Source organism: Balaenoptera borealis, assembly GCF_965194805.1.
Source record: "Balaenoptera borealis genome assembly, chromosome: 11".
Classification (NCBI taxonomy): domain Eukaryota; kingdom Metazoa; phylum Chordata; class Mammalia; order Artiodactyla; family Balaenopteridae; genus Balaenoptera; species Balaenoptera borealis.
The window spans coordinates 85,280,799-85,297,576 of NC_138868.1; the positions used below are offsets into that span (position 1 = coordinate 85,280,799).

Below are 16,778 nucleotides of genomic sequence, written 5' to 3' on the forward strand. Positions count from 1 at the left end.
GGTTTGGTGGTGCTGAATTCTCTTAGCTTTTGCTTGTCTGTAAAGCTTTTAATTGCTCCATCAAATCTGAATGAGATCCTCGCTGGGTAGAGTTATCTTGGTTGTAGGTTTTTCTCCTTCATCACTTTAAATATGTCCTGCCACTCCCTTCTGGCTTGCAGAGTTTCTGCTGAAAGATCAGCTGTTAACCTTATGTGGATTGCCTTGTGTGTTATTTCTTGTTTTTCCCTTGCTCCTTTCAATATTTTTACTTTGTATTTAATTTTTGATAATTTGATTAATATGTGTCTTGGCTTGTTTCTCCTTGGATTTTCTGTATGGGACTCTCCGTGCTTTCTGGACTTGATTAATTATTTCCTTTCCCATATTAAGGAAGTTTCCAACTATAATCTCTTCAAATATTTTATCAGGCCCTTTTTTTTTCTCTTCTTCTTCTGGGACCCCTATAATTCAAATGTTACTGCTTTTAAGGTTGTCACAATGGTCTGTGAGACTGTCCTCAGTTCTTTTCATTCTTTTTTCTTTATTCTGCTCTGTGGTAGTTATTTCCACTATTTTACCTTCCAGGTCACTTATCCGTTCTTCTGCCTCAGTTATTCTGCTATTGTTCCCTTCCATAGAATTTTTAATTTCACTTATTGTGCTGTTCATGATTGTTTGTTTGCTCTTTAGTTCTTGTAGGTCCTTGTTAAACATTTCTTGTACTTTCTCCATTCTATTTCCAAGATTTTGGATCATCTTTACTATCATTACTCTGAATTATTTTTCAGGTAGATTGCCCTTTTCCTCTTCATTTGTTTGCTCTGGTGGGTTTTTACCTTGCTCCTTCATCTGCTGTGTATTTCTCTGTCTTCTCATTTTGCTTAACTTACTGTTTTTGGGGTCTCCTTTTCACAGGATGCAGGTTCGTAGTTCCCGTTGTTTTTGGTGTCTGTCCCCAGTGGCTAAGGTTGGTTCAGTGAGTTGTGTATGCTTCCGGATGTAGGGGATTAGTGCCTGTGTTCTGGTAGATGAGACTGGATCTTGTCTTTCTGGTGGGCAGGTCCACGTCTGGTGGTGTGTTTTGGGGTGTCTCTGGCCTTATTATGATTTTAGGCAGCCTCTCTGCTAATGGATGGGCTGTGTTCCTGTCCTGCTAGTTGTTTGGCCTAGGGTGTCTAGCACTGTAGCTTGCTGGTCGTTGAGTGAAGCTGGGTCTTGGCATTGAGATGGAGATATCTGGGAAATTTTCCCCATTTGATATTACATGGAGCTGGGAAGTCTCTTGTGGATCAGTGTCCTGAAGTTGGCTCTCCCACCTCAGTGGCACAGCCCTGATGCCTGGCTGGAGAACCAAGAGCTTTTCATCCACACAGTTCAGAATAAAAGGGAGAAAAAATAGAAAGAAAGAAAGAAAGAAGATAAAATAAAATAAAGTAAAATAAAATAAAATAAGGTTACTAAAATAAAAAATAAGTATTAAGAAAAAAATTTTCAAAAGTAAAAAAAAAAACGGATGGACAGAACCCTAGGACAAATGGTAAAAGCAAAGCTATACAGACAAAATCACACACAGAAGCATACACATACACAGTCACAAAAAGAGAAAAAGGGAAAAATATATATTATCTTTGCTCCCAAAGTCCATCTCCTCAGTTTGGGAAAATTCATTGTCTACTCAGGTATTCCACAGATGCAGGGTACATCAAGTTGATTGTGGAGATTTAATCCGCTGCTCCTGGGGCTGCTCGAGAAATTTCCCTTTCTCTTCTTTGTTCACACAGCTCCTGGGGTTCAGCTTTGTATTTAGACCCGCCTCTGCATGTAGGTTGCCTGAGGGCGTCTGTTCTCTGCTCAGACAGGACAGGGTTAAAGGAGCAACTGATTCGGGGTCTCTGACTCATTCAGGCTGGGGGGAGGGAGTGGTACGGATGTCGGGTGAGCCTGCAGTGGCAGAGGCCAGCATGACGTTGCAACAGCGTGAGGCATGCTGTGTATTCTCCCGGGGAAGTTGTCCCTGGATCATGGGACCCTGGCAGTGGCGGGCTGCACAGGTTTCTGGGAGGGGAGGTGTGGATAGTGACCTGTGCTTGCACACAGGCTTCTTGGTGGTGGCAGCAGCACCCTTAGCATCCCATGCCCCTCTCTGGGGTCCACGCTGATAGCTGCGGCTCGCGGTCATCTCTGGAGCTCCTTTAAGCGGCGCTCTTAATCCCCTCTCCTCGCGCACAAGGAAACCAAGAGGGAAGAAAAAGTCTCTTGCCTCTTCAGCAGGTCCAGACATTTTCCCGGACTCCCTCTCGGCTAGCACTAGTCCCTTCAGGCTGTGTTCACACAGCCAACCCCAGTCCTCTCCCTGGGATCTGACTGAAGCCCGAGCCTCAGCTCCCAGCCCCTGCCTACCCCAGAGGGTGAGCAGACAAGCCTCTCGGGCTGGTGAGTGCTGGTCGGCACCGATCCTCTGTGCGGGAATCTCTCTGCTTCACCCTCCACACCCTTGTTGCTGCACTCTCCTCCATGGCTCCAAAGCTCCCCCCCTCCACTACCCACATTCTCCCCCAATGAAGGGGCTTCCTAGTGTGTGGAATCCTTTCCTCCTTCACAGCTCCCTCCCACTGGTGCAGGTCCCATCCCTATTCTTTTGTTTCTGTTACTTCTTTTTTCTTTTGCCCTACCGAAGTATGTGGGGAGTTTCTTGCCTTTTGGGAGGTCTGAGGTCTTCTGCCAGAGTTCAGTAGGTGTTCTATAGGAGCTGTTCCACATGTAGATGTATTTCTCATGTATTTGTGGAGAGGAAGGTGATCTCCACATCTTACTCTTCCGCCATCTTGAAGCTCCTCTCCCAGACATCAATCTTGATCTTAAGATACTTACAAGTCTGTAGGAGTTTATTAACCATGATTCTTGATAAAACTAAAAACCTTCAGACTTTGACTCTAAAGGTCTTAAGGGAAAAAAAAAAAAAACAAACGTATGATTCAGGGACTGGGAAACCCAAGATAATTGAACCAGGCAGGCCTCCTTCAAAAGCTCAGTGTTGGAGGATGAGACAAGATGACGGAAGAGTAAGATGCGGAGATCACCTTCCTTCCCACAGATACAGTAGAAATACATCTACACGTGGAACTGCTCCTACAGAACACCCACTGAATGCTGGCAGAAGACGTCAGACCTCCCAAAAGGCAAGAAAATCCCCACGTACTTGGGTAGGGCAAAAGAAAAAAGAAATAACAGAGACAAAAGAATAGGGATGGGACCTGCACCAGTGGGAGGGAGCTGTGAAGGAGGAAAGGTTTCCACACACTAGGAAGCCCCTTCACGGGCAGAGACTGTGGGTGGCAGAGGGGGGAAGCTTCAGAGCCACGGAAGAGAGCGCAGCCACAGGGGTGTGGAGGGCAAAGCGGAGAGATTCCCGCACGGAGGATCGGTGCCGAGTTGCACTCACCAGCCCGAGAGGCTTGTCTGCTCAGCCACTGGGGTGGGCGGGGCTGGGAGCTGAGGCTCGGGCTTCGGTGCTAGCCAGGAGGGAGTCCGGGAAAAAGTCTGCAGCTGCTGAAGAGGCAAGAGACTTTTTCTTGCCTCTTTGTTTCACGGCGTGCAAGGAGAGGGAATTCAGAGCGCTGCCTAAACGAACTCCAGAGATGGGCGTGAGCCGCGGCTATCAGCTTGGACTCCAGAGACAGGCAGGAGACGCTAGAGCTGCTGCTGCCGCCACCAGGAAGCCTGTGTGCGAGCACAGGTCACTCTCCACATCGCCCCTCCCGGGAGCCGGTGCAGCCTGCTGATGCCAGGCTCCAGTGATCCGGGGACAACTTCCCCAGGAGAACGCACGGCGCGCCTCAGGCTGCTGCAACGTCACGCTGGCCTCTGCTGCTGCAGGCTCGCCCCACATCCGTACCCCTCCCTCCTACCGTCCTGAATGAGTCAGAGCCCCCGAAGCAGCTGCTCCTTTAACCCCGTTCTGTCTGGGCTGGGAACAGACGCCCTCAGGAGACCTACACGCAGAGGCGGGTCCAAATCCAAAGCTGAACCCCGGGAGCTGTATGAACAAAGAAGAGAAAGGGAAATCCCTCCCAGCAGCCTCAGAAGCAGCGGATTAAAACTCCACAAACAACTTGATGTGCCTGCATCTGTTGAATACCTGAATAGACAACGAATCATCCCAAATTCAGGAGGTGGACTTTGGGAGCAGGATATATTAATTTTTCCCCTTTTCCTTTTTTTGTGAGTGTATATGTGTATGCTTCTGGGTGAGATTTTGTCTGTATAGCTTTGCTTTCACCATTAGTCCTAGGGTTAGGTCCGTCCGTTTTTTTTTTTTTTTCTTTTTTTACTTAAAACATTTTTTTCCTAATAAATGTTTTCTTAATAATTTTTTCCTTATTTCCTATTTTTAGAAATTAAAAAAAATTTTTAAATAAGTTTTTTCATATTTTTTATTTTTAAAAATTAAAATTTTTTCTTAATAAATTTTTTCTTAATTTTTTCTTTTTTGTTATAAAAAATCTATTTTTAAAAATTAAAAAAAAATTTTTTTTAATAAATTTATTCTTAATTTTTTTTCTTCTTATTTTTTATTATAATAGTTTTATTTTATTTTATTTTATCCTCTTTCTTTCTTTCTTTCTATTCTTTTCTCCCTTTTATTCTGAGCTGTGTGGATGAAAGGCTCTTGGTGCTCCAGCCAGGAATCAGGGCTGTGCCTCTGAGGTGGGAGAGCCAACTTCAGAACACTGGTCCACAAGAGACCTTCTAGCTCCACGTAATACCAAACGGCGAAAATCTCTCAGAGATCTCCATCTCAATATCAAGACCCAGCTTCATTCAACGACCAGCAAGCTACAGTGCTGGACACCCTCTGCCAAACAACTAGCAAGACAGGAACACAGCCCCATCCATTAGCAGAGAGGCTGCCTAAAATCATAATAAGGCCACAGACACCCCAAAACACACCACCAGACGTGGATCTGCCCACCAGAAAGACAAGATCCAACCTCATCAACCAGAACACAGGCACTACTCCCCTCCACCAGGAAGCCTACACAACCCATTGAACCAACCTTAGCCACTGGGGACAGATACCAAAAACAACGGGAACTACGAACCTGCAGCCTGTGAAAAGAAGACCCCAAACACAGTAAGATAAGCAAAATGAAAGACAAAAAACCACACAGCAGGTGAAGGAGCAGGGTCAAAACACACCAGACCTAACAAATGAAGAGGAAATAAGCAGTCTACCTGAAAAAGAATTCAGAATAATGATAGTAAAGATGATCAAAAATCTTGGAAATAGAATAGACAAAATGCAAGAAACATTTAACAAGGACATAGAAGAACTAAAGCGGAACCAAGCAATGATGAAAAACACAATAAATGAAATTAAAAATACTCTAGACGGGATCAAAAGAAGAATAACTGAGGCAGAAAAACGGATAAGTGACATGGAAGATAAAGAGGTGGAAATAACTACCACAGAGCAGAATAAAGAAAAAAGAATGAAAAGAACTGAGGACAGTCTCAGAGACCTCTGGGACAACATTAAACGCACCAACATTCGAATTATAGGGGTCCCAGAAGAAGAAGAGAAAAAGAAAGGGACTGAGAAAATATTTGAAGAGATTATAGTTTAAAACTTCCCTAATATGGCAAAGGAAATAGTTAGTCAAGTCCTGGAAGCACAGAGAGTCCCATACAGGATAAATCCAAGGAGAAACACGCCAAGACACATATTAATCAAACTATCAAAAATTAAATATAAAGAAAACATATTAAAAGCAGCAAGGGAAAAACAACAAATAACACACAAGGGAATCCCCATAAGGTTAACAGCTGATCTTTCAGCAGAAACTCTGCAAGCCAGAAGGGAGTGGCAGGATATACTTAAAGTGATGAAGGAGAAAAACCTACAACCAAGGTTACTCTACCCAGCAAGGATCTCATTCAGATTGGATGGAGAAATTAAAACTTTTACAGACAAGCAAAAGCTGAGAGAGTTCAGCACCACCAAACCAGCTTTACAACAAATGCTAAAGGAACTTCTCTAGGCAAGAAACACAAAAGAAGGAAAGCACCTACAATAACAAACCCAAAATATTTAAGAAAATGGGAATAGGAACATACATATCAATAATTACCTTAAATGTAAATGGATTAAATGCTCCCACCAAAAGACACAGACTTGCTGAATGGATACAAAAACAAGACCCATATATATGCTGTCTACCAGAGACCCACTTCAGACCTAGAGACACATACAGACTGAAAGTGAGGGGATGGAAAAAGATATTCCATGCAAATGGAAATCAACAGAAAGCTGGAGTAGCAATTCTTAAATCAGACAAAATAGACTTTAAAATAAAGACTATTACAAGAGACAAAGCAGGACACTATATAATGATCAAGGGATCGATCCAAGAGGAAGGTATAACAATTGTAAATATTTATGCACCCAACATAGGAGCACCTCAATACATAAGGCAAATACTAACAGCCATAAAAGGGGAAATCGACAGTAACACAATCATAGTAGGGGACTTTAACACCCCACGTTCACCAATGGACAGATCATCCAAAATGAAAATAAATAAGGAAACACAAGTTTTAAATGATACATTAAACAAGATGGACTTCATTGATATTTATAGGACATTCCACCCAAAAACAACAGAATACACATTTTTCTCAAGTGCTCATGGAACATTCTCCAGGATAGATCATATATTGGGTCACAAATCAAGCCTTGGTAAATTTAAGAAAATTGAAATTGTATCAAGTATCTTTTCCGACCACAAGGCTATGAGACTAGATATCAATTACAGGAAAAGATCTGTAAAAACTACAAACACATGGAGGCTACAAACTACACTACTTAATAACGAAGTGACCACTGAAGAAATCAAAGGGGAAATCAAAAAATACCTAGAAACAAATGACAATGGAGACACGACGACCCAAAACCTATGGGACGCAGCAAAAGCAGTTCTAAGAGGGAAATTTATAGCAATACAAGCCTACCTCAAGAAACAGGAAACATCTCAAATAAACAACCTAACCTTGCACCTAAAGCAATTAGAGAAAGAAGAGCAAAAATACCCCAAAGCTAGCAGAAGGAAAGAAATCATAAAGATCAGATCAGAAATAAATGAAAAAGAAATGAAGGAAACAATAGCAAAAATCAATGAAACTAAAAGATGGTTCTTTGAGAAGATAAACAAAATTGATAAACCATTAGCCAGCCTCATCAAGAGAAAAAGGAAGAAGACTCAAATCAATAGAATTAGAAATGAAAAAGGAGAAGTAACCACTGACACTGCAGAAATACAAACGATCATGAGAGATTACTACAAGCAACTCTATGCCAATAAAATGGACAACCTGGAAGAAATGGACAGATTCTTAGAAATGCACAACCTGCCGAGACTGAATCAGGAAGAAATAGAAAATATGAACAGACCAATCACAAGCACTGAAATTGAAACTGTGATTAAAAATCTTCCAACAGGGCTTCCCTGGTGGCGCAGCGGTTGAGAATCTGCCTGCCAATGCAGGGGACACGGGTTCGAGCCCTGGTCTGGGAAGATCCCACATGCCGCGGAGCGAGTAAGCCCGTGCGCCACAACTACTGAGCCTGCGCATCTGGAGCCTGTGCTCCACAGCAGGAGAGGCCGCAATAGTGAGAGACCCGCACACCGCGATGAGGAGTGGCCCCCACTTGCCATAACTAGAGAAAGCCCTCACACAGAAACGAAGACCCAACACAGCAAAAATAAATAAATAAATAAAATTAAGAAGTGTTGTAAGAAAGGTTTAATTAAAAAAAAAAAAAATCTTCCAACAAACAAAAGCCCAGGACCAGATGGCTTCACAGGCGAATTCTATCAAACATTTACAGAAGAGCTAACACCTATCCTTCTCAAACTCTTCCAAAATATTGCAGAGGGAGGAACACTTCCCAACTCATTCTACGAGGCCACCATCACCCTGATACCAAAACCAGACAAAGATGTCACAAAGAAAGAAAACTACAGGCCAATATCACTGATGAACATAGATGCAAAAATCCTCAACAAAATACTAGCAAAAAGAACCCAACAGCATATTAAAAGGATTATATACCATGATCAAGTGGGGTTTATTCCAGTAATGCAAGGATTCTTCAATATACGCAAATCAATCAACGTGATACATCATAATAACAAATTGAAGGAGAAAAACCATATGATCATCTCAATAGATGCAGAGAAAGCTTTCGACAAAATTCAACACCCATTTATGATAAAAGCCCTGCAGAAAGTAGGCATAGAGGGAACTTTCCTCAACATAATAAAGGCCATATATGACAAACCCACAGCCAACATCGTTCTTAATGGTGAAAAAGTGAAACCATTTCCACTAAGATCAGGAACAAGACAGGGTTGCCCACTCTCACCACTATTATTCAACATAGTTTTGGAAGTGTTAGCCACAGCAATCAGAGAAGAAAAAGAAATAAAAGGAATCCAAATCGGAAAAGAAGAAGTAAAGCTGTCACTGTTTGCAGATGACATGATACTATACATAGAGAATCCTAAAATTGCCACTAGAAAACTACTAGAGCTGATCAATGAATTTGGTAAAGTAGCAGGATACAAAATTAATGCACAGAAATCTCTTGCATTCCTATACACTAATGATGAAAAATCTGAAAATGAAATTAAGAAAACACTCCCGTTTACCACTGCAACAAAAAGAATAAAATATCTAGGAATAAACCTACCTAAGGAGACAAAAGACCTGTATGCAGAAAATTATAGGATACTGATGAAAGAAATTAAAGATGATACAAATAGATGGAGAGATATACCATGTTCTTGGATTGGAAGAATCAACATTGTGAAAATGACTCTACTACCCAAAGCAATCTACAGATTCAATGTAATCCCCATCAAACTACCACTGGCATTTTTCACAGAACTAGAACAAAAAATTTCACAATTTGTATGGAGACACAAAAGACCCAGAATAGCCAAAGCAATCTTAAGAACGAAAAATGGATCTGGAGGAATCAGGCTCCCTGACTTCAGACTATATTACAAAGCTACAGTAATCAAGACAGTTTGGTACTGGCACAAAAACAGAAATATAGATCAATGGAACAGAATAGAAAGCCCAGAGATAAACCCACGCACATATGGTCACCTTATGTTTGCTAAAGGAGGCAAGCATATACAGTGGAGAAAAGACAGCCTCTTCAATAAGTGGTGCTGGGAAAATTGGACAGGTACATGTAAAAGTATGAAATTAGAACACTCCCTGACACCATACACAAAAATAAGCTCAAGATGGATTAAAGACCTAAGTGTAAAGCCAGACACTATCAAACTCTTAGAGGAAAACATAGGCAGAACACTCTATGACATTCATCACAGCAAGATCCTTTTTGACCCAGCCCCTAGAGAAATGGAAATAAAAACACAAATAAACAAATGGGACCTAATGAAACTTCAAAGCTTTTGCACAGCAAAGGAAACCATAAACAAGACGAAAAGACAACCCTCAGAATGGGAGAAAATATTTGCAAATGAAGCAACTGACAAAGGATTAATCTCCAAGATTTACAAGCAGCTCATGCAGCTCAATAACCAAAAAACAAACAACCCAATCTAAAAATGGGCAGAAAACCTAAATAGACATTTCTCCAAAGACGATATACAGATGGCCAACAGACACATGAAAGAATGCTCAACATCATTAATCATTAGAGAAATGCAAATCCAAACTACAATGAGGTATCATCTCACACCGGTCAGAATGGCCATCATCAACAAATCTAGAAACAATAAATGCTGGAGAGGGTGTGGAGAAAAGGGAACACTCTTGCACTGTTGGTGGGAATGTAAATTGATACAGCCATTATGGAGAACAGTATGGAGGTTCCTTAAAAAACTAAAAATAGAACTGCTATATGACCCAGCAATCCCACTACTGGGCATATACCCTGAGAAAACCATAATTCAAAAAGAGTCATGTACCAAAATGTTCATTGCAGCTCTATTTACAATAGCCAGGACATGGAAGCAACCAAAGTGTCCATCATTGGATGAATGGATAAAGAAGATGTGGCACATATATACAATGGAATATTACTCAGCCATAAAAAGAAATGAAACGGAGGTATTTGTAATGAGGTGGATGGACCTAGAGTCTGTCATACAGAGTGAAGTAAGTCAGAAAGAGAAAAACTAATACAGTATGCTAACACATATATATGGACTCTAAGGAAAAAAAAAAAGGCCATGAAGAACCTAGTGGCAAGACGGGAATAAAGACACAGACCTACTAGAGAATGGACTTGAGGATATGGGGAGGGGGAGGGGTGAGATGTGACAGGGTGAGAGAGTGTCATGGACATATATACACTACCAAATGTAAAATAGATAGTTAGTGGGAAGCAGCCGCATAGCACAGGAGATCAGCTCAGTGCTTTGTGACCACCTAGAGGGGTGGGATAGGGAGGGTGGGAGGGAGGGAGAGGCAAGAGGGAAGAGATATGGGAACATATGTATATGTATAACTGATTCACTTTGTTATAAAGCAGAAACTAACACACCATTGTAAAGCAATTATACTCCAATAAAGATGTTTAAAAAAAAAAAAAAAGCTCAGTGTTGTCCGGGCTCAGTCTCCCTTTTCTCTCTTTTGGTTTATGGCACTTCAGTTGCTGCTAACAGCTCCATACTCATGTATTTTCAGGTATTTCTCCTCTCTTGAAAAGTTAATAAGTTTATTCCAGTATAGTTTCCAGTGAGCCTGAGTCTTGTGCTCATCCTCTTTGTGAATTTGGTAGTGGCAAGCGTGTGAATGGGGAAAGGTAGAGAGGGTCAAGACACCGTGATTGGCAGGCAGTTCCAGCATATTGGACAAGAAAAAACCATATTACCACTTCAACTTCAAAGACAGCTGTGTAATTTATGCAAATTAATGTAAAAGGAAGAATTTGTTAACTGTTGCACAAACGGTATAAAGAAATGTTAGTGGCGTTCATAGGAGCAGATAATCTCTTTTGACTGTAAATATCAGTAAAACTTGATAAAGAGGTAAGATTTTATTTTGGAATTGAAATGAAATCCAATATAAACTTTAAGCTGGTGTGAGGGGAGAAGTAAATTCTACACAGAGAAATTCTATTAATGTGGTATTTCACAGGGTGTGTAAAGGACCTGACAGACTTCATGTAGTCAGGATATCTAGTGTAATCAAAATGGAGATAGGGATTGTTGAGGAGGCAAAAAAGGAAAGACAGAGAACCATTCCCATTGCTGAGCTCCTGGGAACTTACTTCTTTTTTTATAATAAGGAATATATGTGAGTTTCAGGTGTGGACAGTGATTCTCCTCTCCATTGAATGATTTGATAAGAGAACCTCTTCTTTTGAGGGGAAGAGTGAGTGGAGTGGGAATAAGGTTTGAGGATCTCAGTTACTTCTGAGAAAGAAGCATCTCTTCATGTGACAAGAATACACACTGCAAAATATGTGGTAAGGAAGAAAAAATCAGTTGTTAAGAATTCTTACTACCAGGCTCCCTGAGGGACCAGACAGTGGAATAGAAGGATCTTGAGCTCACCTACTCTCACCAGCACACCAAAATCACAGCTAAATGCTGAACAACCATTGATAAAAAAAAAAAAAGAGTGGAACCTACCCAAGAAGATAATCTACATCCAAAGACATAAAGAAGACACCAAACTAGATGGTAAGAGGGGTACACTCATGATATAATCAAATCTCATACCCCCTGGGTGGGTGACCCACAAACTGGAGAACAATTATATCACAGAAGTTCTCCCAGAGGAGTGAGTGTTCTGAGCCCCACATCAGTCTGGGTGTCTGGCATTGGGAGAAGGAGCCCCCAGAATATTTGGCTTTGAAGGTCAGTAGGGCTTGAGTGCAGGAGCTCCACAGGACTGGGGGAAACAGAGACTCCACTCTTGGAGGGTGCACACAAATTCTTGTGTGCACCAGGACCCAAGGAAAAAGCAGTGACTTCATAGGATCCTGGGGCAGACCTACCTGCTGGTCTTGTAGGCTCTCCTGGGGAGGCGGGAGGCAGATGTAGCTCACTGTGCAGACAAGGACACTGGTGGTGGATGTATCAGTGAATATTCTTCAGCATGAGCTCTCCTGGAAGCCACCATTTTGGCACCAAGACCTGACCCCTCTTAACAGCCTATAGGCTCCAGTTCTGGGATGCCTCAGGCCAAACAACCAACAGGGTCAGAATACAGCCCCACCCATCAGGAGGTAGGCTGCCTAAATGCTTGCTGAGCCCACATCAACATCTAAACCCACTGCTTGACAGAGCCCTGCCCACCAGAGGGCCAAGATCCAGCTCCACACACCAGTGGGCAAGCATTGGACCCTCCCACCAGGAAACCTGCACAAGCCTCTAGACCAGCATTAACCATCAAAGGGCAGACACCAGAAACAAGAAAATTTTGATCCAGCTCACTGTGGAATTGATTCTACAAATGCAGATCAGAATCTATCCTGGGACAAGGTGGTCCCTGGACCCTAAATGATACATTAGATCAGGTGAACTTCATTGATACAGAGCATTCCATCTTAAAGCAGGAGGATACACATTCTTTTCAAGTGCACATGGAACATTCTCCAGAATAGATCACATGCTGGGCTACAAAGCAAACCTCTGTAAATTTAAGAAAATTGAAATCATATCCAGCATCTGTTCTGACCACAGTGCTATGAGAGTAGAAATCAACTACAACAACAAAAAAAACTGCAAACACACAAACATGTAGGGGCTAAAAAAAATACTACTAAACAACCAATAGATTAATGAAGAAATCAAAGAGGAAATTAAAAAAAATACCTAGAGACAAAGGAAATTGAAAACAGGATGATCAAAAACCTATAGGATGCAGCAAAAGCAGTTCTAAGAGGGAAGTTTATAGCAATAAAATCTTACCTCAGGAAACAAAAAAATCTCAAATAAACAAACTAACCTTACACCTAAATCAACTAGACAAAGAAGAACAAAAAAAAATCCAAAGTTAGTAGAAGGAAAGAAATCAAGAAGTTCAAGAACTGAAGTAAATAAAATAGAGACTAAGAAAAAAATAGAAAATGTGAATAAAGCTAAAATCTGGTTCTTTGAAAAGATAAACAGAATTGGTAAACATTTAGCCAGACTCATCAAGAATAAAAAGGGAGAGGGTTCAAATCAATAAGATTAGAAATAAAAAAGGAGAAGTTATAACTGACACCACAGAAATACAAAGGACCATGAGAGACTACTATAAACAACTATACTCCAGTAAACTGGACAACCTCAAAGAAATGGGCAAATTCTTAGAACGGTACAATCTCCCAAGAATGAACCAGGAAGAAATAAAAAATATGAACAGACCAATTACAAGTACTAAAATCGAATCTATGATTAAAAAACTCTCAAGAAACAAAAGTCCAGGACCATATGGCTTCACAGGTGAGTTCTATCAAACATTTAGAGAAGAGTTAACAACTACCCTTCTGAAACTATTCCAAAAAATTGTAGAAGAAGGAACACTTCCAAACTCATTCTGCAAGGCCACCAACACCCTGATACCAAAACCAGACAAAGATATCGCAGAAAAACAGTTTTACAGGCCAATAATCACTGATGAACATGGACCCAAAAATTCTCAACAAAATACTAGCAAAATGAAAGCAACAGTACCTTAAAAGGATCATACACCATGATGAAGTGGGATTTATCCCAGGGATGTGAGAATTTTTCAGTATCCACAAATCAATCAATGTGATATACCACACTAACAAACTGAACAATAAAAACTGTATGATTGTCTCAATAGGTGCAGAAAAAGCTTTTGTGACCACCTAGAGGGGTGGGATAGGGAGGATGGGAGGAAGGGAGACACAAGAGGGAAGAGATATGGGGATATATGTATATGTATAGCTGATTCACTTTGTTATAAAGCAGAAACTAACACACCATTGTAAAGTGATTATACTCCAATAAAAATGTTAAAAAAATCAATCAATCAAATCAAATCAAATCAAAAAAAAATTCAACACCGATTTATAGCAAAAACTCTTCAGAGTGGACATAGAGGGAACCTACCTTAACATAATAAATGTCATATGTGACAAACCCTCAGCTAACATCCTACATCATACTCAATGGTGAAAAGCTGAAAGCATTTCCTGTAAGATCAGGAAAAAGACAAGGATGCCCACTCTTGCCATTTTTATTCAGCATAGTTTTGGAAGTTCTAGCCACAGCAATCAGAGAAGGGAAAGAAATAAAAGGGATCCAAATTGGAAAAGAAGAACTAAAACTGTCACTGTTGCAGATGACATGATCCTAAAGATGTTACCAGAAAACTACTAGAACTTATCCTGTAAAGCCACAGGATACAAAATTAATACACAGAGACTGTTGCATTTCTATACACTAACAACAAAAGTTCAGAAAGAGAAATTAAGGAAACGATCCCATTTACCATTAATTCCAAAAGGATAAAATACATAGGAATAAACCTTACTAAAGAGGCAAAAGACCTGTACTCTGAAAACTATAAGATGCTGATGAAGGAAATCGAAGATGACACAAACAGATGGAAAGATATACCATGTTCTTGGATTGGAACGATCAAAATTGTCAAAATGATTGTACTACCCAAGGCAACTTACAGATTCAATGCAATTCCTATCATTTTACCAATGGCATTTTTCACAGAACTAGAATTAAAAATTTTACAACTTGTATGGAAACACAAAAGACTCTGAATAGCCAAAGCAATCTTGAGAAAGAAAAATGGAGCTGGAGGAATCAGGCTCCCTGATTTCAGGCAATACTACAAAGCTACAGTAATCAAGACAGTATGGTAATGGCACAAAAACAGACATATAGATCAATGGAACTGGATAGAAAGCCCAGAAATATATCAATGCACCTATAATCAATTAATCTTTGACAAAGGAGGCAAGAATATACAATGGAGAAAAGACAGTGTCTTCAGTAAGTGGTGTTGGGAAAACTGGACAGCTACATGTAAAAGAATGAAATTAGAACATTCTCTAACACTACACACAAAAATAAACACAAACTGGATTAAGGACCTAAATATAATACCAGATATTATAAAACTGCTAGAGGAAAATATGGGCAGAACACTTTTTGACTTAGATCACAGCAATATCCAATTTGAATTCATCTCCTAAAGTAATGGGAATAAAAGCAAATGTAAACAATTGGGACCTAATTTAACTTAAAAGCTTTTGCACAGCAAAGGAAACCATAAACAAAACAAAAAGACAACCTACAGAATGGGAGAAAATATGTGCAACAATGCTACTGACAAGGAATTAATCTCCAAAATATACAAACAGCTCATACAGCTCAATATCAAAAAAATAAAAAACCCAATCAAAAAATTGGCAGAGATCAAAATAGACATTTCTTCAAAGAAAACATACAGATGGCCAAAAGGCACATGAAAATGTGCTCACCATCAATAATGATTAGAGAAATGCAAATCAAAACTACAATGCAGTATCACCTCACACCAGTCAGAGTGGCCATCATCAAAAAGTCTACAAGTAATAAAGGCTGGAGAGGGTGTAGAGAAAACGATCCCTCCCACACTGTTGGTGGGAATGCAAACTGGTACATCCACTATGGAGAACAGTATGGGGCTTCCTTTAAAAATTAAAAATAGAGCATCCATATGATTCTGCAATCCCACTCCTGGGCACATATCCAGAGAAAACCATAATTCAAAAGAAACATAATTTATCAATTTTGTTTATCCTCTCAAAGAACCAGCTTTTAGTTTTATTGATCTTTGCTATTGTTTCCTTCATTTCTTTTTCATTTATTTCTAATCTGATGTTTGTGATTTCTTTCCTTCTGCTAACTTCGGGGGTTTTTTGTTCTTCTTTCTCTAATTGCTTTAGGTGTAAGGTTAGGTTGTTTATTTGAGATGTTTCTGGTTTCTTGAGGTAGGATTGTATTGCTATAAACTTCCCTCTTAGAACTGCTTTTCTGCATCTCATAGGTTTTGCATCATTGTGTTTTCATTGTCATTTGTTTCTAGGTATTTTTTGATTTCCTCTTTGACTTCTTCAGTGATCTCTTGGTTATTAAGTAGTCTATTGTTTAGCCTCCATGTGTTTGTATTTTTTACAGGTTTTTTCCTGTAATTGATATGGTGGCATGGACTTATATATACTACAAAATGTAAAATAGATAGCTAGTGGGAAGCAGCAGCATAGCACAGGGAGATCAGCTCGGTGCTTTGTGACCACCTAGAGGAGTGGGATAGGGAGGGTGGGAGGGAGACACAAGAGAGAGGAGATATGGGAATATATGTATATGTATAGCTGATTCACACTGTTATAAAGCAGAAACTAACACACCATTTTAAAACAATTATACTCCAATAATGATGTTAAACAAACAAACAAAATGCACCTCAATGTTCATTGCAGCACTATTTACAATAGCCAGGACATGGAAACAACCCAATGTCCTTTGACAGATGAATGGATTAAGAAGATGTGGTACATATATACAATGGAATATTACTCAGCCATAAAAAGAATGAAGTAATGTCATTTGAGGTAACATGGATGGACTTAGAGATTACCATACTAAGTGAAGTAAGCCAGACAGAGACAAATATCATATGATATCACTTATATATGGAATCTAAAAAAATGATGTAAATATACTTTTATACAAAACAGACATAGACCCACAGACATAGAAAACAAACTTATGGTTACCAAAGGTGAA

At 40.1% G+C, this 16,778-nt stretch overlaps 1 pseudogene across 1 annotated transcript in view; it reads left to right on the forward strand.

Annotated features, from left to right (window-relative positions):
• Positions 1 to 16,341, forward strand: part of LOC309604887 (DNA endonuclease RBBP8 pseudogene) — a 421,592-nt pseudogene extending 405,251 nt beyond the window's left edge. Inside the window, exon 3 of the transcript XR_014249644.1 lies at positions 9,792 to 16,341. The product of XR_014249644.1 is annotated as a DNA endonuclease RBBP8 pseudogene (transcript). The remainder of the gene's footprint in view (positions 1 to 9,791) is intronic.
• Positions 16,342 to 16,778: the final 437 nt, after the last annotated feature.